Raw genomic sequence first — 26,169 nt, 5'->3', positions numbered from 1 at the left:
TTATGCTAGTGCTGTAAGAGACGCATAATAAACTCAAATAAAATAAAGATACTACCACTGACCAAACTTCCAAGACAAAAAAAATATCATATAGTGGATATTTCTAAATCTTTTCTTAGGTCTTTGTCATATGTGAATCATGGATTTATTAGGAAGGTTAATATAGGAAAACTGGTCCTTGACTTTTTTTTCTTTTTTTTTTTTTGTCGGAAGATTACTAAAGGTTTTACTATCCAAAACCACCACAATCAGCCACCACAACAAAAGGTGACTTTGAACCACCCTACTTTTAAGTCTTCAGTTTGAGGGATAGGATAATGAAAATATTTCCAAGTATTAAGAAGAATTTACTTTAACTAATAAAACCTAAATTAAACTGAAGAAAGAATGCAGATGGAACTTCCCCCTGCTATGCTGATCCTTATATTCAACATGAGAATAATTATCAAATGCCCTGATAATATAGGCAGTCATATTACTCTTCCTTTTGGCTCCTCTTTCTTCCAGTGGAATGAAAAGGCATCCTGTACTTTAAATATGTGATAGCTGCCTGGAAATACAGAAATGAATGGGACTCAAAAGCTTTCCTTATTTTGTTTCCAGCTAAATTCCAACCTTTCAAGACAACAAAGGTAATTAACCTAATACTGACTATTCTGTGTATTCTTATTGTGATTCTGATAGACCTAATTTACCACTGACAGCACTAAAAGGATTCCCCATTTAGCTTGTTCTCCCATTCTTCTGATAACTCATTAGTGAGCCCTGGCTTTGCTTAATGCCTACAACACAAAGAGTAAATTGGTTTGCATAGATCATTCACTACCTTCAAGGGACAAAATATTTTGGCACACTCGGAGTTTATATTTCCTTGATTTTCTGTTCAATTGATTTAGAGTCCAATTTTATATTTTTCCCACAGGCAGACCCTGTGTCTAGTTTGGTATAGCAAGCACTGAATTTATGTTAAGGTAAGGCCATATCACTAAGCAAAGTGTTTAAATATAGTCTGTCATGAAATAGAATTGCACCCATGGGATTCAGCAGTGACTGGATCAGCCTGTTCACCAGTGCACTGAATGTAACAAACAGTAATGATGATAACATCTCTAAATAGGACATTTTGTATTTCTTTCTAGACATTATCAGGTACTCAAAAATTCTCTGCACTTCCTATTTCAAAATACAGCTGTTTATAAAGTTAATTTTGAATAGAACAGGCTGGTGCTACCTGTTATGTCAGAGAATGAATATAAAGCCCAATTAAAGTGATGATAAATACTTGAAAAATGTAATTAATCAAAATAAAAAGAAATTTCAAAATGTCTCAGCATAATTTAGCTCAAGTTGAAGCTGCAAACTTATTTTGGTGCATGTTAAAATCTTTACATTAAGCACTTTTTTATGATAACATGAAAGCCTTTCACATTTGCTGTTGTTGTAAAATTTGGCTAAGTGAGGTTGAAACCAAAGTGAATTTCTCTCTTTCATTCTCCAATTTTCCTTACTTTTGCCTCATGTTTTTATTCTATTACTCCACTTCCAAAAAGATGCTGTCTCCTTTCTTCCCTGTACTGTTTATCTTGGTTTTGGCTTTGCTAGTCATCCTTCTGGTGTATTTGGGACTACGTTCTGCCTATTTATAGTCCTTTATGCTTACCTTCTCCTTCTGACAACTTTTTTTTTTTTTTTTTTTTTTAATTAGATGTCTGACATGTAACTCTGACTGTCTTTTTTGTGTCTTTAGTGCTCACATTGCTCACATAGGTAAAATGCTTACACAAAACTTAGATGCTGTTACCTCTTACACTGTTTTAGTATGCTTATATTTGAATTCAGTGCAAGGTAATATTAATTACAACCCTATTTATAATTTATAGGTGTCACAGACTTCCCATTTGTTTATAGCCCTCAAATTACTTTCTGAAAGAAACTTGCATATTGGAGGTCCAACCATATGATAGTTCCTGTGCAGTTCATCTTGACATCACTATGATATTATTGGGTGTCTCTGTAATGTGCATGAGATCTACTGTCCTGTACATGTGGAGCATGTCTAGAAGCACTGGATTTATTATAGATGAGCTCCACAGTGTGTGCATGCATCTTTCTGTCTGAAATCTAAGAAAAATATCACAGCATCTGTCAGTTGCATAAATTTTTCCTGTCCTGTTGTAGTTTTTTTGAATCTGAGTTACAGTGGTCATATGACTTCACTCATCTCCATATGCATGGGTGAGGATCATGTGATGTAGGGATATGAGGTAGGATGTTGCCTAACATAGTCTGGGTTAGTGAAGATTCTCATTCATATATGTACAATCATTTTGTTCAAATGGTGTCGAGACTTCATGAAAGCTCAAGAACTGAGGAAACAAAAGAGAGCCTAGAGCAATGTGATACAAAAGCTTAAGTATAAATGCCTCCTATGATCAAATATACTGAGGTTCATGTGGCACTACAGTGACAGCTCTACCATTGTAAATGAAAGTATAGTAAAACAATCATAGCATCTCTTGGGGGAAAGAAATAAAAATGGAGTATGCTTTCAGTAGGAAAACCCTTATGCAGGAACAGAGTCTAGAGAAATGCCACAGGCAAGCAAATTATACATTCTCCTAAGAAATATATCCATTTGTCCACTAGGGCTAGTGAATTCCTTCACTTTCGGTTTTGCAATCTGAGTCAGATACTGCAGATTTGGGGAACTCTGCAGACTTTGTCTTGCTGATACAAATGTTAGTTGCGTTATTGGGTATTTTATCTCAAGGCTGAAGGGGGTAGAAGCACATTAGCAGTGAGTGCTCTAAAAGGCAAGTGGAGCTATTTCTATGAAAATACATAAAGGAAAAAAATCTAAGCAACTCCAACGCCAATAAAAATAATGAATGAGCTATGCTGGCCCATTAGATGCTTTTTTTTTTGCTACCTAAATAACAAGTTTATGCTTTACTGTTTCTTTTTGATTTTGCTTCCTCCCAGGCCATCAAGAAATCTGCTGACAAAAGGGAAGACGTTTTTCTTTCTTTGCTAAGCATATGGCATATGACTTAAAGGAAGCATAAAGAAACTTACAAATAATTTCTTAACAATACCTTGTACAGCATTAAAGACAGTAACAGATTAATTTCCCTTATGACTAATGTGAGCCTCTGCCTGTCTCCCACCCAAAAAATTAACAACTTGTTAAAAAGAGGACTTAAGAGATTTATGTCTCAGATGGCTCTCATTTCATTCTCATGGGCATCTGCCTGCACAAGGAAAGCTGTATTGATTACCACAGTGATCTACCACTCATTTTGAATAGACAACAAGCTTGAAAGCCAGGCTGATTAAATACTTTAAACCACCAAAATAAAACTTTTTAAACTGAGATTCAGTTTTGTAGAAAATTGTAAGCAGCCTGAATGTCTGTCTGAAATGTGAAATGCAGAATATAAAGGAAAGACCCTGCATGGTTAGGGAAATTAAGGGAAAAACTAGATTATCCCTAAATGGAACCAAAAATACTCAACTTTTTTTTTTTTTTTTTTTTTCTGAGCCATGTTTGAAGTGTCCAGAATGGATCATATTCAAGAGATCTGTGTTAAAGAACAACTCATTGAGGGCTTTCAACACACACTGCACATTGTGTGTAAAGGACCTGATCCTGCAACAACTGAGAGTGACAGAAGGACTTTCAGGCTCTTTAAACCATGATGGTGTACTAGGCCAGCTACTCATAGGCTGAAACTATAAGCAAGCCCTGATGTTCACTATAGTTGATTAGATAAGAAATGTTTACTTTTCTTAAGATTTCTGTAATCATATATTTTTATAGGCAATTTCTTACAGAATAAATTATTTCTATTTTAGGAAAATATTTCACTGACATATTTTTGTTGAAAGCAATCATATCTCCTCTAGCTGATGTTATAAACTGCAAAACTGCTACCCTATGAGGGTGTAGAGGAGGGCTGCTCCAGAAAGGGGAGAGTGAAGTTAACAGGAGAAAGAGTGAAAAGATGATAAATAAAGAGGCTCCTATCTGTTGCAGGAACTGTTAGAAGATGGGGAGGATCCTTCCTGTCCTCCCAGATTTATGAGATATTTTTGAGGTTCAGAAGAGGCTGAGGGGGCTGGTTTAAAATTCCCCTCAGCTTTTGTTTGCACATACGTATTTTACAACATGCAGATCGTCACAGTGATTTTTTAAATGTACAACTCAAAGTTCTCACAGGTAAATAGATGTAAAGAGATGGCATCTGTGTAACTCACAGACTGTAATGTCTCTGGAGGAAAGAGTTTCTGCTAAGAAAGTTTGAACAACTTCTGTATTATCTCTTATTCTTTTATGCAAAAACTAGACTATGCTCTAGTAAAAAATCTGAAATATCAAAAAGAAGCAAACTTACAGTTATTTCTCTCAAATGCAATAAAAGTGATGCTGCCCCAGTGTCACTGTTGCCTGATTCATATGCCAAACAAAAGGTAATGTACTTTTTCCCAGACATTTCCCTTAATCAGCGTAAAGCTTGAAATAAAAGCTATATCTGATTATCAGACTTAAATCTTAATCTCCTTTCCTTGTCAGGTCTCTGCCATTACTTTGGAATGTTTAAATATAGATTAATAGAAAGAAGGCATGTCTATCCACTGCAGTCATATAGCTATTAGAAGAGTGAATATCTTAACAGCTCAAACAGAAGTGAAACCCAAGAGAGAGACAAGGTTTAAATTCAAAAGAATGCAGTTTTCAATTTAGGTGAAAACAAGGTGGATTATTAGTTGTTTGTGACTACCACCTCACTGTTTATTTTGCTGAAGATTTGTAGTGGTAATTAAGTGATGACTTCCAAGGAGTGCTGAGTATCCATGGAAATAAATAGAGCCTGTCTTTATAGACACAGAGATGAAATGAAGGTATTCGTGGAGTGAGAATTTATTTATTTCTTAATTTAGTTTGTAATGCTGTGGGAATATCTGTCTTAATTTAAAATATTTGTTTATTTGCAAGTCCTGTGTTTTCATTTTTGTTTTCAGAGTGGGAATAAATCACACTTTCAGGTGTTTAAAAAAACCCACAAAACTTCAATGGCTCTTTTCCATTTCACGGTGTCTTCATGGGAAACTTTGAGCAGACTTCAGTCCAGAGACAGTTTTAGACTGAAATGATCAAGATATTTGCAAATTATGGGCTAAATTCTGCAAAGTTATCTCTGACTCTGCTGTCCATGAGTTTTCAGTACATTATTCTGTCAGAATAACTGTCTTGTAATTGAAGAATAGCAACTTTTCTCTCTGTTGTTCAATTGGCTTTTACCCTCTAGTTCTTCCCCACACTTTGACCATTGTATAATAGTAATAGGCATAGTCCCTGGACAGTTGCATGCTCAGTACAATGGTAAAAAATTGGGATTTTCATTGGACTGGATTCTTGCCATTTAACCTGATTTTTCATCAAAATGCTATTCTTATTTCAACTGGATAAGCCTGGGTTTCATTAGAAAACAGGACAAATTACCATTTTCTCCAAAAACAAATCAAACAAACAAAATAACAAAACACAAAACCACTGGGAGAAGTAATAGCTTCAGACTCAAATTTTATGCTTACTTTCTGTCACTGTTAGTGCCTCCAATTGCATATGGAGTACTCCTGAGAGAAAATCCATCCTCTTCCTCAAATTAGCAAAGGAAGAAGAAATGAGCAGCTGGTTTATTTTTCTGGCTCCCATCTGAATGTCAAGCTTCCTGGGCTTGTTGAGACCATTTTGATATGATTGTTGTCCTGCCCTCTTTTCATTTCTCATAATGAAAATACATCACTGTTACCACATTTCTGAATAATCTCCTGGTTTGGTAACTGATTTTTTTTTTTCTTTTTCCTCTCATTTTAAGGTTACATTGGCAGTGTCTTTCAAATCATTCACAAAAGATTTTTTCCTCACAGCACTGTTGAGGTTTAAGTTAAGTAACAAAGAATAAAAGTCAAAAACATGATGCTAAAACATAATTAAGAATGACTATATTGTCTCAACTTGTGAATGGGGACAGGTTTTCCTTGTAAAGAACAGACAAACTTTTTTATTCTTTTTTTTTTTCCTTTTTCAAAAGAATTTTCCCTTTTGTGTCCTCTTTCTTCAATGAGTATGAAAGGATAAAAGGATTCAGAAGTAAGCTAAGTGCGAGTCAGGTAAAGGAGGGCCTGACTAACTGCAGTTTGTTTGGAAACCAGTGCCAAACATATATCTTTATATAGATAATACAAACAATAGAATGTCCCATTTTTATGGCCTGCCACTTATCTCTTTTCCTATGCCCATAATTGACTTTCATCTACTAACAGTCACTGTTAACAGTGCTGTCCTAGGTTTAAATGCTTCAGATCAGACTATGGACTCCTTTTCTGTTTCACATTGTATTATAGTGCAGTGGCTGTTGCTAGGCATGCAAGGTCATGGCTGAAATGCCATTGCTTTAGCTATCCACAGTCAGTTATTTTCATATGCTGATGAGGATCTGAGGCTAGTCAAGCAATTAAACTAAATGTAAAAATAATTTTGATAGCTCAGTGGTTTCATCATGAGAGTGTTATCCTATTTGGCCAAACAGTTGAACATAGTGGTTCTTATATGCAGTCTGCCTAATGGGTATTTCTAGGTGTTTCCTAGAGATTTAGGAGGCCAAAGCATGAACAACTTCTCACTGTGGTTCCAAAGCACTGCAGTAGTGATGTTCCTTGGTAGAAATGAATGACACTTCTGGGTCAGGGTCTGGTAAATTAGAAGTGTTCATACTATAAAAAAAGGACAAGATTTTGGGCATGAGAGTGAATACTATACAATTTCAAAATTATTTTTGCTTGGCTAAAAAAAAATAAATGTCTAAAAATATTTCAATACAATCTTTATTAAAGTGTAGTAAGTTCAGAATCAATCAGATAGATCATGCATTTGGAACTAATGACAATGAAATTATTTTGAATGCTCTAGGTTTGTGTTTTGTTCTTCTTGTTTGTCTTTGCATCTATAACAGCATAATATTTGCTGCCATGAGGGACATCCAGAGCTCTAGCAATTATGAGAACAGTCAGAGCAGTAGATTTTCCATGTTTTAAAGAGAGAGCTTTCATTTACATTTCTCTTCCACCATCAACCATCAATGCAATTGTGGGAATATCTCCCTCATGTCTGTGTCTGTGACAGTGACCCATGAAATTACACCCATGATGGTAACAGACACACACACACAGAAGAGATACATCATGTTTTCCTCTCTGAGATAATCTTTTGGATTGCTTGTGGCATCCTTCTACACTCTGAAACAAATGTCATCTTAAGTTGATTCTGTATGGTTGATCTTTAACTTTGGAAAAAGTCATCACATGGACTACAAGGGATTAAGAGAGCCGAGAAAAGAGAATTCATTGTTTGCAGCCTATCTGGATGAGTCATTTCAGAGTGCATCATGGATCCACTGTGAAAGCCATAGCAGATTACTCAGCAGTTGTAGAGGTTCTACTTGGTTTTAGTGATCCACTAAAGTGATTTGTGTATAAAAGGTGGTATTTGGTCCTGTAAGCCTTAATAAACCCATAGAACTTAGCTTTGTCATGTTTGACATAATGTGAATTAAAGTCCTAAATCACTAGAATTATATGAACAAGTAAGTTGAATTGTTATGGATATGTTCATGGATGAACTTAAAATTTCACGTATTTCAGTCATGTGTGTCATCAGATTGCAACCTTTCATTATAAAATTCTCAAATACAAAGCTAAACAGTGTTATCTCCTCATGAGAGGAGAGATAGAGCATTGCATTTCCAAAGCTAGTGATTTAAACCCTCCTTAATTCAAGCAGAACAAGAGCAACATAGTAAGGAATGCCATGTCAAGTGTTTCTCCATGTGAAAGACTGAAGAACACTGAGAAGTGGCACACCATGTGTTGTGTGGGGGAAGAGTTTCATAGCTGTAGACTTACATATCAGAATACCAGCAGTATTCATACTGACTCTTGAAACCTGGACTATGATACTTAAGAAAGCACAAATGGTCATTGACCGAGTATGGAAACAACCTTCAAGATACACTTCTGACTTCATTGCTGTGCAACAAAGAATTTTCAGGAAAGGGCTGGATTCACCTTCTTTTTCCAGTAACTTATTTCAAACCAGGGTTGTGAATGGCTGTAAAGTTAATGAAAAGTGCAGTGGAAAAAAGCTTGGTTTCAGCCTGCCTACTTTATTTTGGGGTGCCTAGCCTGTGGTCTCCATAGGCTGACTGTCATGTCATCAGGACAACTGATCTTGCTTTCTGACTATTCAAAGATACATTTTGCTCTGCTAACAGCTATTTTTTTTTTCCCCAAAGATGATAGTTGCTCACAGCTGCTATCATTTCTAGATGCTTGGCAGTCCCTCCTCTGTCATGCTGAGAACACCTGGTCATATAACTGAGAGGCTACTGGACCCTTTGGAAGGATAACAACTAAGCACCAGCTGTAATCACTAAAACAGTTCATCCATCTTTCATTCCTCTCCTCACCATTTCCTGAGGTATCTGAAAGAAAATAGGTGACCAAGAGTGGCCTGAAGTAGTTGCTCTGTTAGACACAGCCTACTCCTAGATGCCTTCTTTCTACAGGGAGTTTGTAGCGTATATGCACTAAGACAGTTTGTTTCTGGAAAAACATGGTATTTATTGCTGTGCTTGTACAGTATAGTTTAATTTGTACAGGTGAACCAGGCCCATAACATATATACTTCTGATTCTGAAGGCTGTGTATACTGCATAGCTAAAAAGACTGGATGCAATTGCTCTGTTTTGTTCTAGTTCTCTTGCCATTTCTATTCCTACAGTGCTAGAGAACATTTACTGCAGTTTCAACTTTCCCTAAAAAATATCACATTTCTATCATCCCAATCACTTGCTCACTTGTCAACTGTAAGCAAGCTCAGCCTGTCAGGACTCATATGCAGAAAATCAGACAAGGATGCTGGTTTAAGTCATAGTCAATAAAATACAGCTCAGGCCTCATCTTGAAACTTCAGAAAAACTTAATTACACTTTTTGGGTTCACTAAACTGATTTTCTCTGCTTACTAATAGCAATCAGTTGATTTAACTTTCTCTATATTCTCAAATAGAGAAAAGGTAAAAACATCCCGAAGTAGACAAATGAGATAACTATCTTACACACTAAAACTATAACTATTCCACAAGTCACTTCTCTAATGAGATTATGTGGAAACTGCTAAATCAGCTAGCTGCTTTCTTTCTAACACGGAGCATTCATCTCATTCATAGTTTGCTTTCTCCAGGTTTTGCCTGGTAGCAAGCCCTTATCTAAGCTGTAGTTTATCCTACACTGTGATCTGTTTCTCTTCTGTCACCTATTCCTTACTTCTCACACTTCTATCATGTTTGGTTAGCCATTCCCTTGCTGCCCTTTGCCTAATCGCTGCTTGCTCAGTGACCTGTTCTGGCTACTGCAGTTTTACTAATAATTTCTGTTAATTCAGCTCTTTCAATACAAACATCACTGAGACTTGACACAGCCAATACAACATCATTTACCCAGCTTCGACTGCTTTACTAGAAACTCTTAAGTAAAATACTGTTTTTCTTTTTCCATAGCCCATAATTTTGTATCCACAACACTACAGAATTGCTGCTTAAAAGTGAGCATTTACCTTAGAAATAGAGTTGTGAGTTGCCCTGTATTTTTATATTTTTAACAGCTCCAGATTTTCCTCTGGTTAGCTATGGACTTGTTTTCAATAACTGCCAAACACAATGAAATAGCATATGTTTGAAAAGGTCAGACGTTGTTAGTCACTTTCATTTTCTCTCGATCACATATGCACAGAGCACTCTTTTGGTCTCCTATGTTCTCTGAAAATCTCCTATGACTTCCATTTAGGATCCAGACATCAGGTTTAATTCAGAATGCAGATTTCCACTCTGCAATTGTAGGACTACAGTAGTGTATGGAATAGGATGAACCCCATTCTCTAATCCCAGAATTAACTTTGACCCATCTGAGTATGGAATTTCTTTATCTGCCTTTTTGTTGAAATGGTTTATTCCATTCAAAATTCAGAAGGTATCTGGTGCAAAAGTAGGTTTCCATCCAGTAGTAGTTACAAAAGCAGTGTCAGAATAAATTGCAAAACCACCAGATTTAGGCCATACTTTCTGAATTCCTCGCTAATCTCATTTTAATCAATTGAGGGAAGGCCTACACTGAGAATAGAAGTAGAAACAGTTGCTCAAAATATAGAAAAGTGAGCAAAGAAGGGAATCCACTTCAAATGGATGAAACAATGAAGGAGGAAAAATCTTGGTTTTAGGAAGATTAAGCATGGCAATTCACTGTTGCATCAGATTGGTCACGACATAGCATACTGTGGACAGCTGGTAATATTAGTCAGTTTAAGAGAAACTAAGTTCAACAGCATAGCACCACCATTCTCCCTTAACAGGTCGGTGTTCTCAGATAGCATCTGTAAAAATGCCCTAGCCATATGGGTATCACAAAATACCAGTTTGTCATCCCACTGACAGTCAGCACAGCTTGGTCTGAATAAAAGTAGTAACGTTGTTCGCTGAGGAAACACATTAATTTTTGAAGGTCATTAGCTTTCTCCTCCAAATTTGTGTTGCCTGGACTGTTCTGGGAAAATCATATTTGCCTTCCTGGAAAAAGAGTAAGCACTTGCTTTTCATACAATTCCATAAAAGTCTCAGTAACTCCCATTACTGCTGTGATGTATCACAGACCTATTTGGTACTCCCTCTAAAACAGCCTTAAACCTTTAATGGATTAAGATACTTACAGTTCATCACACAGAAGTAAATTCTCTATCTCTGTTGAAGCTCAGAACTTGCTGCTGGGTACCATACACCTGGATATTTTCACTTGCCATGAAGTGCCATAACTGCACTGTTAGCTGGATGTACTCGTTTTTTCCTTTCTTTCTCAGTAAGACATAATCTCTCATTTCTGTGGATCTGTTTTCTTTTTACTGGCACTGGACTGAACATGCTGTGAAGAACATATCTGTTAAGTCACCTTCGAAGTGAGAGCAGGGGTTTTCTAAGTGAAGGCTGGCAAATATGAGCTCCATATTCTCAGTAATGGCAGTGATATTCTCTACCTCAAACAGCCTTCTTTTCCTAAGCAATCTCCTCATAACTCATATGCTTTCTTAAGGCATTACAGGATCCACCTTTTTCTTGGTGTGAGTTGGCTATAGTAACCATGGGCTATGGACAATAACCCTGGCAAAGGCAGCTGCTTCTGTCAGTCCTGAGAAAGCACAAAAGTGCCGGACTGCCCTTCCCTCAGCACTGACAGAGGGACCACCTCAACACATGAGCTCACTGTGGAGGAAGACTTTAAAAAAAAAAAAAAAAAAAGTATATTGTGTGGACTGCTATGTGCTGTTTTCATGCTCTGTAAGAAGTCGTTACAAGAGAGTTTGCATTACCCCTGCGGGTGCTGATGTTTAACAATAGACAGACCCCTGCCTGATCAAGAAAAAGGTGTACAGTGTTTTATACTGTCTCTCTAGATGCTTTATTATCTTGAAGCATCTGAGTCTCACCCAGAGTCTGATATCTTGCAAGCACTGTACTTTAAATGCAAATTAACAGATAGCATTTGTTGAACAGATACTGCCAAATGGATGTGTCTACCATTTGTGCCAGAGTGCCTTGTGGCTTCTACAGAGTGACAACCAAATACTCACTGTAATTCTCTGAAGAACTGTCCTAGAAAAATATTTAAGTCAGTTTGGTTTTGGCCCTTTTACTAGTGCTATGCTCAGAATGGGAGTCTGGCATTCAAGAAGATATTTGGTATGGTACATTCAAAGGACAAGTGATGAATCTTCTGATCTGAAATGACTGATAGTAGGCTGAGACATTTAAGAGAATAGGGCTTCAGTAAAAATTTCTTGCAAGGAAATCATACTTCTGGTACACCTGTGAGGGTACTTTAAATGCTTTAGTAAAGATCTGTTTGAAACAGGCAGAAATGTGGAAATATGTTGAAAATTTCTGTCAGGGGTATTGAGAGAAACTGACATATATGATGTCATTCATGTCTTGTGCAATGGAATTTGGTGTTTAAGTAAAGCAGTTCCTGCTGAGCTATATATATTTAAATTGGTTGCTAGGCTAGCTGTGAAGAAAAAATGTCTCCTTGAAGAAAATGTTACTTTTTATTCTTCATGAAGCTCTTGCCTGTTAAGATCTCCTTCAGCATACCTGACTTAATTGAGTTTCTAAGAGTAAGAAATATGTTTTGCTGAAGATGTGAGACTTAATAAACATTTAAAGTTTAGTTATATTTTGAGTATGAATATGCAGTATGGCAAAGGTATTTTAACTTAACTGCATCTCCTTATTCAGAGGAAATAGCGTTATACCTACAATGAACCTGGTAATCCTTATGAACTGATACTTATCTAAAGCGAGTAAACAGTCACTGCTCTGTACATTTAGCTAGTACTTACCATGAATCTGAACATGGATTTCCCTGGAGTAACATCTAGGATGCATACCATTTTGAGCTTGTACTCTTTAAGCAAGAGCTCCATTTGACTTGTGCAGCAAGGAAGTTTAGCATACTCCTTCACAGTGCTCTCACAAAAATATAACTCTTGATCAATTACTGCCAGCGTGACCTTGAAGTCTTAATTATTAAATTGTTTTATACTATTCCTTGCAGAGATGACACTTACTCATTAATTTCTCTGCATTCCTTATTCCCAAGATATTTTTCACTGAAGGATTAGCAATTTTATTTGGCTACTTATTATCTTGATTTACAGGTTACTTATATAGATTATAGACTGTCTCTATTTAGGGCATTAAAATTTATCACTTAGGGGTGCAGCAAATAGCTACAAGTGTGTGGTCGTTTACTGTCCTGTAAATGATCCCATTTGTCACAGCAGTTAGATTGAGCTGGGGGGGTGTAACCTCTGAATGCTGCCTGCTTTCCATAGCAAAACTTGTTAACAGAACACAACTACCTGCCCTGAATGGTTGTGGAAACAGCATTAATTTCTAGTAGCTGTTTAGTATGATGTTGCTTGTGATAGAAAAATGGGAAAGAGGAATTGTGAGTATATGTGAAGAAAGACATGAAGTCCAGTCTTCAAATGTGATTTCTTTTAACTCTAGCTGTGTTTTGACAGGAGTTTACAAGCACAAGAGGCTTGAAAATGATGGTCACATGAAGTATATGTTGAGTTTTCCTTGGTGGCCAGTATTTTCTGCACTCCTTACTCTATGAATCCTCCTGAGCAATATAGGCAGGGATGAAGTCACTACTTCTTGACTACTGGTAAATATCAAACAGTTCTATTCAAATGGTTTTCTCTCTGTAACCTCTATATTTACTCTTCCACAAATTAATTGCTTATTTTAGTGTGTGGAAATGTCTCTTTCTTCTTTTAATTTTGCTTGGCCTTAAGTGCTCCTTCTCCAGCATGCAAGGAGAGGCTAGGGACTCTGGCCACCCACAAGGAAGAGAGCATTTAATTCTAGACTAGGCAAAAGGGCAAATATAGGTCATCCACATGTATTCTTTCTCATATGCCTTGTTTCTCCCTTCTCCATCATGAAAGATGCATCCCTGCACATTAACATTAAGGCTTTATTTCATCATCATCCACCCCACCCCAGAGACTGAGAGAATTGTCTCAGGATTTCCAGGGAGAGAAAAAAAGAGACATGGTCAAAAGTTCACCTTCCAATAGGAAAATACGTTCACTTTGTCTTCTAGAACAGGAGCTGGACTCTTGCTTAATCATATACAACATAAACCATTCTGGAATTATAATATCTCTCTGCTGCTTCCCTAGCAGATTTAATTTCTCATTCATCAGATGAAATGCTGTATTTGTTGAACTTACCTGTGACTGTTTGACTGGGTGCTGAGGTTATAAAAACTGCTTACCTGCACTTAATAAAGGGCATTTGCAGTCATTTTAAGAGTATCTTGACTATTCAAGTCTTGCCTTCGGAATATATTGTGGGCATGGAACAAACAAATCTGAATTTTCCTTTAAAATTTCATCAAAGGCATAGTTCTCAGAAGTCGCTAGTTCTCTGACAGTCCAGGAGTGCCATCCACAGGATGAAATTCATATTTTTCTGCCACTTAATTTCTTTGATACTGTTGGGGAAAAAAATAGTTTTAAAAAAATTAAATTAAATTCAGCAATTTACTTTTGATATCACTTAATCATTTACACTGCAAGCAAATAGAGAAACCTTTCTCTCAGCTAATCTTCCCCTTTCTGCTGGAATTGGCTGACAGATAAAATTATGATTTAGATCTTTAAACAGTTGATAATCGATTTTTAACAGATTATGGAAAGTTAGTGGTACAAATATACTAGAGTTTGTTCTCCCGCTAAAATAACTTAGCTATGATATATTTTATTTCAAAGACTGTCTGTTATGGTTTAACCCCAGCCAGCAACTAAGCACCACCCAGCTGCTCACTTACTCCCCACCAGTGTGATGGAGGAGAGAATCAGAAGGATAAAAGTGAGAAAACTCGTCCTTTTGAGATAAAGACAGTTTAATAGGTAAAGCAAAAGCCGCATGCACAAGCAAAGAAAACAAGGAATTCATTCACCCCTTCCCATCAGCAGGCAGGTGTTCAGCCATCTCCAGGAAAGCAGGACTGCATCACACGTTAATGGTGACTTGGGAAAACAAATACCATCACTCTTAACATCTGCCTCTTCCTTCTTCTTCACCCAGTTTTATATGCTGAGCATGACATCGTATGGTGTGGAATATCCCTTTAGTCAGCTGGGGTCAGCTGTCCTGGTCATGTCTTCTCCCAGCTTCTTCTGCACCCCCAGTTTCCTCACTGGTGGGGTGGGGTGAGAAGCAGAAAAGGCCTTGACTCTGTAAGCACTGCTCAGAAATAGCTAAAACATCCCTGTGTTATCAACACTGTTCTCAGCACAAATCCAAATCATAACCCCATGCGGTGGATGGAGGAAGCAAGCAGTCGATTCAATGTGAATGATAGAGCAAGCTTCAACTTGATTGAAAGAAATCACACCTTATATAAGCACTCTACTATAATCATGCATACTAATCACAAATCTATTGGATACATCTAAAAGGTTACATTATAATATCCCAACCCCTTGTGGCATTTCAGGTATGTCACAACATCCTCCTTCTTGTTGCTTGTTTTTTCCCAAAGCTGTTTACCATCATAATCAAGGCCACTGTGTACCTCAGTTTCTCCCTTTGTTAGCATAACAGTCCTTTGTTAGCATAACTGAGCCCTGAATCTCCTTCCTTGTTAGCATAACTGTACCCTGGGTTTTTTCCTTTGTTTACCTCAGATGGCTGTAATCAGCTCCTGCACAGATCCATGACCTTGTTCTGCAAGCCATTCTCCAACAGCCCCATACCAGCTACTATGATGAAACTTAACTCTATCCCAGACAAAACCAGCACACTGTCCTATATTAATAGAGAACATACTGCTTCTGTATTTGTTGAAATCTCTAGAGGAAATATTCCTTTGCCCAAGGATAGTTCATTGGATTTTAAAACCATGAACTTCTGCAGGTCTGGGTTATCTAGCTAAAATAATGGTGTATAAAACCAATTTCCCAAACTAAGGTGATATTCTCTGAGGTAACAGTTTAAATAAGGAAGCTGTAATTTCTTTGCCTATGTTCTGTTATTGAGTCTAATACTGTCTTAATTAACTACAATGAGAATAAAACAAAGGATGAGGATTTTGTAAAATTTAAGAGGAAAATTTTTCCTCTCAAGTAAAGGGAAATCTGCAAGTAGAATGGAATATGTTTATTAAAAGGTAACTGTGCAGAAACTATTGTAAATCCTCCTTCACATCTTTCAAAGTACCTGAGTATTATTTTTAATATTTTCATAGTGTGAGTCCACACACAGAAGTTAATTGAAACTATTATTTTTTTCAACATGAGAAGCCTTGCAGTTCAGCTTCATTATATTTTTGGTCAGTGTTAGTACCCATAGTGACAAAATCAGGCTCTGGTGGGGAGTCATAAATTATTTTGAGGGGTCTTGTACCATCAGTGGTATTTGTACTATTGTTCTGGAATTGCTGGCCTGAAATTTTTGTGAGCCTTCTGCAAGTAGCTGCAATGAAACAAGAGATGGACAACTCCTCAAGGCCTCCTTACTATCACAAAAAGTTTTCTTTGTCTTCCTTTCCCTTTTCTCTTTCCCCCATTACTGTTTTCTATGCCTATTATATTTTGCCAACTCACTCTAAACATGCTTTCTTTCCTCCCCACAGTGCATATTTGTCTGTTTTACTAATTTTCTGTTCCTACTTACCACAAGGTTATGTGCTGTTCTGAAGAAGTAGGTATGAAAAACTGATGAATGACCTCAAGTCAGAACTTTCTGAATCTGTTTGTTCATTTCTTTGACCTTGACTGTCCTTTATCTTAGTAAAATTCCTAACATAACAAGTGTAATTACCTTCCTACTGTCTGAATCTTTTCCATACTGTATGCTTTTTGTGTAGTTAGGCCAAGCCCATCAAATTCTGTTTCCAGTCTACAAAATATGTTCAAAAAGGTTCCAAAACAGAAGTGATTTTGATCTAGATATCATTTTATTTTGAGAACAGAGGGGAGTGGTATTGTTTTGATTGGAATATTTTTGCAAAAGCTAAGCCAGGGAAGCTAAAGACCAATAAGCATTTCAGCTGCCCAGTATACCTTGCAGAATTAACCTTCCATGATTAATTAACCTTCTGTGCTCTCAGCTGAAAGTAAGTTGAATCGGATGGGATTGCTTAAGTGCAATTGCACATACATGTAGAAATATAGTTATTGGGACCAATCCAAAAATACACTGCCCAGACAGTCTGATTCCTAGCTTAATCTGCAGGAATGGTGATTTCAGATTCATTTGTTAGGCAAAGATGACTCAGGAAAGAATACAGAAAAATTGGTCCCATAATCTTACTGTACAGCACAGTATTTCAGAATATCCTCCCTGCAAAGTGTGACCCAGAAATCTATGTTATTTCTTTATTTGTCAAACTGCTGGTTACCATTGCACAGGTCAGTGCTTAAATAATGCATCACTTCAAGGGTTATTCTCCCTGCTTCATTTCTCACAGAGAGTAAGTTCTGGTATCATGGGAGTTCTTTGTTTATGCTATTAATCTATATTAAATTCACTGCTGAAAATGGAGAATAATCCTGGACTGTTAAAAAAAATATGCCTGAACAGTTTTATGTATTTTTCTGGGCTTCAGATATTTTTCAGCTTTTTTTTTTTTTTTTTTTTTTTTAATCTCTGTGATGCTTACTCACTAGACTATCAGCTCCTAATATCTGTTTCTACACCTTCTGCAGACATACTCTTTGATGCCCAAATCTGCAAACAAATCCATTTGTTTAGAAGTATTAAGATCTTAGTGTGTTGCCATCAACATGTATTAAAGAGACCAAAATGTCTTATTTCTCTTCATTTTCCTATGTCAGTCATTATTGACAGTCTTATACTTAGCCTGAAGCTTTGCGTAGCTTGGGAGCTCTTTCTGTATTTGCACAATATTTACTACAAATGGGATCTTGGCCTATAATTAAATATGCAAAAAACTACAGTAATATAGGTGGCAGTTAACACTAATCCCAGTAATAGGTACCTCTTCCAGGATCACAGGGGAAGGCTAGAAAGAGATAAATATAACTGTTCATAGGCACAAGATTTAAATCAAAGGTGCCCTGAGATATTCAGTATTATGTTCTATATGAAGAATGTTTAAGGGCTAAGAGAACAGTGTAGCTTCTGTTGTATCACTAGTACACACTTAAATGGTCTGCTGTCATTTTAACATACAGAACATAACCACTGAGAATTCTGCCAGCCTTGAGTTTCTGAGCAAGCTGCATTTATTGCCTGATCAAATATTGGTATGATGAGAGGTCATGATCTTTTCTGAAATCCCATTAGTAACCTGTGTACTGGGGGGGGGGGGGCGGGGGGGGGGCGGGGGGCTCCAGCATTATTTTTAAGCTTAACCACTTCAGAAATTCTTGGCTAAGATGTCTATAAATAATACATATCTCAGGTCCAGACTAAAAACATCAAATTCAGTCTGAGCTGCTAGTCTTGACTGAAAACAGATTGTGAATGGTGGAGGAGGTGTGATTTGCTCAGATTTCTTTTTCAGGACAGCTCACAGCATTATGGAACAGAAAAGCTGATGACTTTTGGAAGGTCTCATTTGAGAGTTAATCTTCAAAACTGACCTTCCCAAACCTGACAGGGGAGATGAGCCCATTGACGATTAACCAGTTTCTGAAGTAAGGGCAGGGACTGCTGGGGGAAGGTCTAAGGCTGCAAGGGATTGTCATCTCTGTTTGCAGGGATTAAGTCTGAGTAAATGAACAGGAAAAGTAAAAAATAAATTGCCCGCTAGGCCAAGGACAGATTTATTTACAGGTGGTAGAGAGCATGGTGCATTATAAGCATGTTTAACAGGCTGCTTGGGAACCATCTCTGACATGATATGCCAACCTTTGCTCAAATTTGTGCAATACCAGCCTGGATGCAGCTGTTCCAAGGGCTCCTTATCTTGTCTTTCCACCTGGTCTATGAATGCAGCAGTCATTAACAACTTTACTGACCCCATGGCTCTTGCTACTAATGATAACTAATAATAAAGTTAATATGAACATTCATAGTATTACTATTTGTTCTAAACACAATACCATCTATGCACCAGAGGAATGTGAAGTTCAGTTTTACAGATCATTATTGTCATGGTCTGAATATCTCAAATTCACAGGACAGTGTACTCTGTAAATTAAGCTTTGTTTTATTAACTCATTAGCAAAAATAAAACCAAATTAGACAAACAGTGTCTTAATTATCTTTGTATAAGCTTTGTACACATGAATTCACTAATTCATTATTTAATTCATTAATTCTCTTACAAGTTCTCTTAATTCCTAACTCACACGTCGATGAGTAAAACGGCTCCCTAGCTGGTGGTGAGAGTGAACATTCTTCCTCCTCCTCCCCTGCATTGTACCAGGAAGCATGAAAGCCTCACTAGCCTGGCTGCTGTTGGATCTGCTTCAAAAGTTTTTTTGGGTAAGCTGATGTATTTATACCTTCCAGCTTGGAAGTTCCGTCTATATCGTATACATTAGTGGATTCTGAAGAAACTTTATACAATTACTATGCAAGAATGCAGGAGGTGATATCTGCAGGAGACTGGAAGCTGCTAGTGATAATGGCTGCACAGTCACCTCTACCCTTTCCTGTCCATTGCATGTGGCTGGTGTGTTGCTCTGGCTTTGACCTAATGGCGCTGCACCCGACATACATCAGGTCTTAGCATGAGCTGTGTGTTAGGCCAAAGCCAAAGAAGGAGTTGAATGAATTCAGAGTTATTCAGTCATGAGATGTTTCAATAGCCTAGATCCTGGAAAGAGAGAACTCAGAGAGTTCACAAGTAGTTTCGAATGCCACCTTTTGCAATGTAATGTTTAAGTAATGTAGAGAGAAAGAACATTCAGTCAGGAAAGACACTAATCAAAAAAAAAGTGTCAGTCAAAAAAAAGAGGACAATATTTATTTGGGAAAATCATGTTGAATTTCAATGGAAACAGAAGCAGTAAAAATTTTTGATGAAGACTAAAAATACGTAAGTGGAAAACTTGCATACAAAATCCAGGGTCTTGTCACGCTGAAAAACTTGTCTGAAATTTGAAGATATGATTGACCTTCTTCAGAAGTAATATCAAATCACATAGCCCATTCCCATTGCATGTATTTAGATTCAGTACTAGAGGGAAGGAATATTCTTTATTATTTTCTGTTCACTATTATGCATTTTTGTAGTATTTAGTATTTCTTACGCCTGATACAATACCCTTGTGTTTATCCTTAGTATCACGGAGGGAAAGCGTAATGTTAGCTGAAGTCTGATGACACCAAATAAGGTTTTTGCTTGTCTGTTTTCCTCTAGTCCTATGACATCGTCCAGAAGCCTTAAATTAAATTAAAGGAAATTTAAAAAAAAAAATTATTAGTGGACACCTCAATAACCAGAGAGTTAGAAAAGACAAAAAAAAAGCTTCCTCTTGTATCCCAGAGGTGAGTGTGTCTTTGGTACACTTTTATACAGTTGATAAAGAGTATTTTTTCATAGTCTGATCTCTGACGGGCATTAGCAGAGTAGTAGGGAAGGACAGTAAAGTCCTGAAAGACCAGAACATTTCCAAGAATGCTAGCTTAAGATGTCTCTGAGATCCCTCATTTAAATATGTGCACATCTAATATAAGCTTTATTAATTCTGTATAAACCTAAATTTTGCTCAGTTCAGTAACGCCAAAGCCCGTCTTCCATGAGTCATGAATGTTACTAATATTATCCATCCACCTGGACATATTAGTAAAGAAAGATAGCAAGTTATTTTGGTGAGACCTGATTTCTATGAATGTAGGTGCAACTGGCATTGAAGATTATCAGTCTATTCAAATACTCCTGTGCTAGCTTGAATGTTCCGCTTACCAAGATGCCCCCATAGAATCACTAACCAAAGAAACCCAGAAGACTAAACAGGATTAGTGCACTTCTTTTTATGCTGTCATTACATTTCCAGAAAGAATTCATGGGGCTGCTGGGGAAAAATGTCTGAAATTCTGTAACTGGTAGACTGTGATAAATTTGTAATTAATGTGAAAATGCCCATCTGGCAACCATTGGGTTTTCAGATAGTTAGCAAGCGTGTATCTCAGAAGGTATATCATATCCTCTGTTATTCTGCATTAAAAATGTAGATAGTTGGGAATTCTATCACCTCATGTGAACTTTATATTGTTAATGGCCTTCGAAGTGGTGATTATAAGAGAATATACTTTACTGAAGGATAGATCAATCATCACCACATTGTTGTTGAATGCCTGAGATAACATTCCTGGTTTTACTGCAGTGATAGAGTTTTTATCTTCCAGTGGTTCCTCAGTTAAAGTATCATACTTCCCAAAGTCTAGTGGGAAAAGGATTCTGTTCTACAGAATTCCATTTTCTGTGCCTATGGATTGAAGAAAAACAAAATTAAATGAAAGCCCCAAAATAGCCAAAGAGATTGTTGGCTATTTTAATGCTTTCTCTATTCAAATGAGAATTCAGAAGGACATTCTGTTCTTTTGTAAACCACATAGGAGGGCCTATATGCAATGTATTAGCCTCAGATGCTTTGGAAGTGTCTAAAAGGACACCAGATAGCCACTTCAGCCTCTTTAAAAACAAAGTCATTTTTGAAGTAGTAGTCAAATACAGTATTCTGTAACTAAGATATCATAAGTGGCCCAGGAAATGCTGACCCAGGAACGCTGGACCGACAGCTGGTCAATGACTGCCCAGAACTTCTGTGACAGGAGCTGCAGTCATCTGCTACCATGGGCAATGCCAACATGTTTTCTTCATATACCGATTACTTACCTTTTTAAGACAAGTCCATTTTTTGCAGCAGCAGCTTTCACCCCTTCTCTGGGAGCAGGGCGAAGGGAATAGGTGGGGGAAAAAAAGTCCATCATCCTGAGAAGAATTTGGGATGCTGATGTCACCCTGTGTCTCTCTGCTTTAAGAGAACTGTCCCCACTGATGCTAGCAGCCAGACGAGCATAACACATTAGAAGCACAGATAACTAGTAAGGCTTCCTCTACAACTGCTGGAAGGGTATTATTGTGAGTTCTTTCTTTACTAGTTCAAACTAAGAATGTTAGTATTTTGTAACTGGGTTAACTACTGTTTCATTTTCATTAGTGTTAAGATTTTATTAGGCGAACAATAAATTCTTGGCTCTGCATACAAGGTGTGGTCCCTTCCACACATAACAAGATTTTTAATAGTGTACACTGCCATTCATACCGAAGCTGTGTACAGAGCAATAAACAAAACAAAAAAAACCCACATCTACTTTCAAGTCACAGCAAATTCTGTGGCAAAATCAAGGCATAACGCAACATACAAAATAAGAGATGAAGACTGGGAGATGAGTGTATATGTTAGAAGCTTTTAGGTGTGCTAGTAGAACCTACAGCCATATCAGAAGATTCCACTTGCCCTCATTGCAAGAAAACTTGAACCATAATTTAGAATAAGGATGAAGCAATAGGAGAGTAAGAAAAAGACACAAGTAGATACATGAGTTACAGAGATACTGATTATAAACTGACAGCTATTTTCCCTCTTATTTTCCTTCGAATCAAAGCCCTTGTTGCTGATGATGTCAATAGCATCTGAGATATCAAGGACATTTTGCAGGTGATTTGTGGCTATTTAGCTCCCCATGCTTCTTGATCAAAGGTAAGAGAAGTGAGTTTTGTTATTTACTAATTGTAGTCTGTCAGTTTACAACCTCTTTAGCAGTAAGAAAAATTCTTTATGAAGTGTCTATCTTTCTCCTCATGGCTTCTGATTATGGTCCAACATTATGAAAACATGCAAATGGAAAAAAAAATATAGAAAAATAAGAGTGGAATTTGTTGTGGAGCTAAAAAATCAGTGAATTTGAAAGACACAGATCTTATTAAAATTTGGCTGAGGATGGTAGGAGCAGGCTGCAAGTGACAATATAAAAGTACTAGGAGATGCATGAATTTGAATTTTGAGCCTTGCAAAACTTGTCCTAATTTAATATCAGATCAGGTCTTGCCTCTGCAGCTGTGAGAAGCTCAGGTGGTGCCAAGAGAAAGTCAACAAATCTAAAGGGACGCTTCCAGTTATCCAACAGGGACTACCGTTTCAGTATCCAAAGCCTTTAAAAAATGGCAGTATCAGCAAAAGTAAGTGGAAAACAGACAGATATAGTCAGAGTGCAACTGTATTCACTCATCTTTATTTGAGATCTTCTCCCTAGAAATTATTTTTCAAGCAGCAATTAAATTTGGCAATTAAAATAAACAAACAAACTGACCAGGGCTATCAGTTCACAAACAAATCATGCTATTCTTGTAATTAATATACTTTTTTGAAACCTGTGTGACTGGATCAGAGTTTCAGGAACAAAACTCTTTCCCCAGGACAGCTCTCATTCTGTTGTGCCCAGGAATAAATATCTACACAGAAATATCCTGTCATATTCAACCTTCTTTCCCATCTACAACTATTGATGAGCCTGGTTGGACTTTGTTGAAAATGCTATAGAGATGACCACACTAAATTGTGTATAAAATCACCACTATGCTGGAGATGTTACCATCATAAAAAGACTTTTGGGATATTTCTGCTTTTTGTAAACAACAATTGTGAAGCTTTATTTTTCAGTGCTGGAAAGCCTGAGTGATTATAATCCATTGTACCTACCTTCATACATCTGAAGTTGATAAAATAGCAATATTTACGCAGATAGTGGTAAAGCAGAACCAAAGAAATGCTTGTCTCATCTTAATGTAAAGTACTGAAGAATTAATGCTGCAAAAAAAGTATTTCTCTGAATAAAAAAGCTCACTAACTTTTACTCCTTATCTTTCTTAAACTGAAAGATTTCAACAGAAATAATCTGATTTTTTTTTTTTGTATGTTACTTTGTTTTCAAGGATTTGAATAGAAAGTGAATTTTGAAGATACATAGGTGTATGCATTACTGAAATATTCATACCCAGTGAGTTCATGCAGCCATCTGGAATACATTGCTTTTCCTGATCTTTTTACGAAGAGGCAATAATTTTATCAAGAAGCAGAACTGTTCTTGCATAGCATATCTGATCATCAGTTTCCAAGCAAATGAAGGAACCAAATAATTTTGGCACTTACTCAGAGACCAAAATGTAATGCTTAAGTGGACAATTTCGTAACTGTAACAACAACAAAACAGCAACAGTGCTCTAGAGTGGGAAATCAAGGCTGTTACTTACAGAAACATACTTTGCTGTTAAATTCTATTTTTGTCTAGTTCAAACTGAGATCTATTATTTCTGTCAAAGTTGCATAGACTCAATATACTCATAGCCAGGGTGAAACTGTAGATAGTTGAAGCATCCCAAAAAAGCATACATGTGTAAAACTGCCTACCCACTGGGTAATTAACCATATCCAGAATGTAGTTTACTGTGGGAACTCTTCTGTGCATTTCCCCTGTTCTAAACTGTCACTGTAGTACTAGGAACAGCAGTAAAGGTGCTCTTCTCAGATTCGCACCCTGAAACCCAGTTTTGTTACGCTTACCCTTTTTTAGCTCCAATCAGCGGAGGAAAAAAAAAAAAAAAAAAAAAAAAAAGAAACTGGTGAAGAGCAGCACTGCCCTCCGGTGGCCAGATTAATACTTCACGGAGGTAAGGTTTAGTTATTCCTTCAACGCTTGGCAGAGGTTTATGTGAAAAGCAGTGCCTAGAACTGTACTGCCAGCAAAACATAAGTGCATGGGATCGAAATTTTCAAGTTAAAACCCTTTTCTTTTCTTTTTTTTAACAAATCTGTAAAATATTTCTATGCAAGATTAGAAACCACTGCAAAATAAAGGTGGAGTAAAATTGTCTTTGATAATCTATAAAAACTATGGAGTCAGTAAAGATGAGTTCACTTGCTTCATGCCTCATTCACTGTCTGATGAATTTTATTCACTGACTCGTGAGTTTTCAGCCCCAAGATGAAGCGTTTAATGAGGACTTGCCATTGACCTGTTCAGAATAAAATATTCAGGTTTTTGAGATAATAATCTTTTAGTCACTGGACAAAGCACAGTAGACACTAGCTCAAATAAATAGCAAAAATATTCCTATTTGAAGCTAATTAGAAAGAAGTAGGGGGATAAAATGTGTATATATAACTTTGTTGACATAGAAATAATGTTAAGCAGTTGTTTCTGCTTAAATGTAATCCTTATGAAACATTTCACTGGCATTCTTCCAGTTACCAGACCACCAATGGCAGCCTTCTGACAACAATTTTTCAAAAGCTTGACTTCACCTTGTAAAATTTTATTATGAGAAATTTCCATATGAGACAGCATCAGAAGTCTGCTTAAGTCAAAACATCTGACTGACCCAATCTACAACCTCTCTTATCCTAGGCAAAAAAATTGAATTAGATTGTTCTGAATGAATTGTTCTTGAAATGTCCATGTTCTAACTTCTCTGTTTTCCTAACATCTCTGTTTCATATAAGATGCTTACAACTAGCTGGAGTATTTTTTCCATTGGTTTTTAGATGTTTGTACTGGGAATTGAACCTCCACTGATAGATTTGTGGTTTTCAGACAGCTCTTCCTTTCTTTTTGTAAATATATTATATGGTAGTCCTTCTTCACTCATTTAGCATTTATATTTTAAGATTCCTTTAGACAGCTGTTTTGGGTTAAGTACATTAAGAAAAAGTTCCTGAGATCCAGTTAGCTGAAAATATCTAAATAATCCAAACTACTTTCTAATCTGTTTTTTTTTCCCATACTTCAGGCTGAGGCCTTGACCCACTCTTGTTAATATTCACTTCTTCAGCCACAAGAACATGGCTGAAATTTCTGAGAAATAAGTTATATTTACTCCTTTGATCTTTTTATTGGCACGTCTTCCCTTACAATTGTATTTTTCAAACTCGAACATCATTTTTACCCTTGTATAGTCTCCCTGGATCAACAGAAATTCTTGAGAGGGAGGATTTTTTGCTCCCCTTGTTCTTCACTTACATACTGACTTGACTTTACCAAGTCTATGTCAGTAGTAAGATGGATGGTGTTCCTGACTGTGACATAAACTTGTGTCCATCCAGATGCCATCTGTTTTACCTTAAGAAAAAATAAACAAACACATCGCATATGATCCTCATTTTCAGACATATCTTTAAGTCTACCATTATCATACCACTGTCTCCTAGGACCTTAGTTTTCTTGACAGATTTCTACTTCCCCCTTCCAATCTTCTCAAAAGTTGTAAACTCATACTTGAAATCTTACACTGCAGCATCCCTTTTTTTAGCATGTTCCCTATTTTAATTTACTCATTCATGTTGGCTGCACGTTACAGACAGGATGAAGCAAAATATGCTAGAATATGCTTAGCTTTAGGTGTGTGTTTCCATGCTTTACTGAATCAAAGCTGAAATTATGAATCAAGTTTAATTTTCTCTTGATTTTCCAAATGTTGTGGCAATATGTTTCCCTCAACAACTGAT

Source organism: Athene noctua, chromosome 1 (assembly GCF_965140245.1).
Source record: "Athene noctua chromosome 1, bAthNoc1.hap1.1, whole genome shotgun sequence".
NCBI lineage: Eukaryota > Metazoa > Chordata > Aves > Strigiformes > Strigidae > Athene > Athene noctua.
Note: the sequence above shows the minus strand (reverse complement) of the source record.